General features: G+C 46.9%; 1 non-coding gene across 1 annotated transcript; it reads right to left on the reverse strand.

The window, feature by feature from the left end:
- Window positions 1–894: 894 nt before the first annotated feature.
- On the reverse strand, window positions 895–1,076 carry LOC121345485. The gene has a single exon (XR_005953976.1). It is a non-coding gene; the product is annotated as a U2 spliceosomal RNA (small nuclear RNA).
- Between the last annotated feature and the right edge of the window lie 220 nt (window positions 1,077–1,296).

Genomic DNA, 1,296 nt, shown 5'->3' on the forward strand with positions numbered 1-1,296 from the left:
AATACTGCAGTGCCATACTTTGGGCCATCTCATCCTGAATGCAGCCTGACTTTTCATGCCAACACAGCAAGAATCCAGACTTCCCACAGTACTGATGGGTAATGCAGGACCTGGTAGAGCCTGTTGTGAGCAAGACAACTCCTTGTAGAACCTCAGAAGGCCTTCTGTAGGTGTGGTCTGCAGTTTCTGCCAGCTTTCTTCCTATTGCCTGGTTGGCCTTAGCTGCTGCCCAAGGGGAAAGAATCCAGCACCAGCTTGTCAGTGAGCAGCTAAAGGTGTTTTCTGTATTTGCCATGTATGTGCATTACTTGGGGTCACAGAATGCTGTGGGTTGGAAGAGACTTTAGTGTCCACGTGATTCCAACTCCCCTGCCATAGGCAGGGATGTCTTCCATTAGAACCAGGTTGCTCCAAGCACTGTCCAATCTGGCCTTCAATACTTACGGGAATGGGGCAGCCACAGCTTCCCTGGGCAGCCTGTGCCAGGGCCTCACCACCCTCACAGGGAAGAATTTCTTCCTAACATTTAATCAAATTTACTTTTCTAGTTTAAAACCATTTCCTCTTTTCCTATGACTATATGCTCATATAAAAAAAGCTGCTCTCTCTATTCTAAGCCGCCTTTGGTCACTGGAAGCTCTAAGTTCTCCCTGAAGCCGTCTCTTCTCCAGGCTGAACAGCCCCAGCTCTCCCAGCCTGTCTCCAGAGCAGAGGGGCTCCAGCTCTTGGAGTGTCCCTACTCTGGACCTGCTCTAACATGTCCATGTCATTATTATGTTGGAGACCCCAGAGCTGGATGCAGAACTCCAGGTAGGGTCTCATGAGGGCAGAGTAAACAGAAAGATTCACCTTCTTTGACCTTCTGACCCACCTCATTTTGGTGCAACTCAAACCTATCAGTGCACCATTCCCAGAGTCACTGCAATAATGGGGCAATGCCTGAAGTAGAGAGAGCAAGCTCCAGGTCCAACTCCCATGCCCCAAAGTCTGTTTAATATAAAATCCTCTCATCAAGGACATATCAGATATTAAACTTTTAAGATCAGATACTACACTTGGCCAACACCAGCAGCAAATCTGTCCTTTCTTTTTGCATGGTTCCTTCAAAAGAATAGATGTGTGTAGATGATCCAGTTGGTGACCATACTTATCATTGTCTTGTTATTTCTTAGCCTGGAGTTTGTGAAAGGAAAAAGCTACAGTAAAGCCACTTCAGTTCTCCTTCTGCTCAACTTTGGGACTTTTCATAAAATGTCAAGCTCCATCCCTTGCTGGGATGGGACCAATTCATGGGGA

The sequence above is a fragment of the Onychostruthus taczanowskii genome, unplaced genomic scaffold (genome assembly GCF_017590055.1).
Source record: "Onychostruthus taczanowskii isolate IOZ18803 unplaced genomic scaffold, ASM1759005v1 scaffold73, whole genome shotgun sequence".
NCBI classification, from domain to species: Eukaryota; Metazoa; Chordata; class Aves; order Passeriformes; family Passeridae; genus Onychostruthus; species Onychostruthus taczanowskii.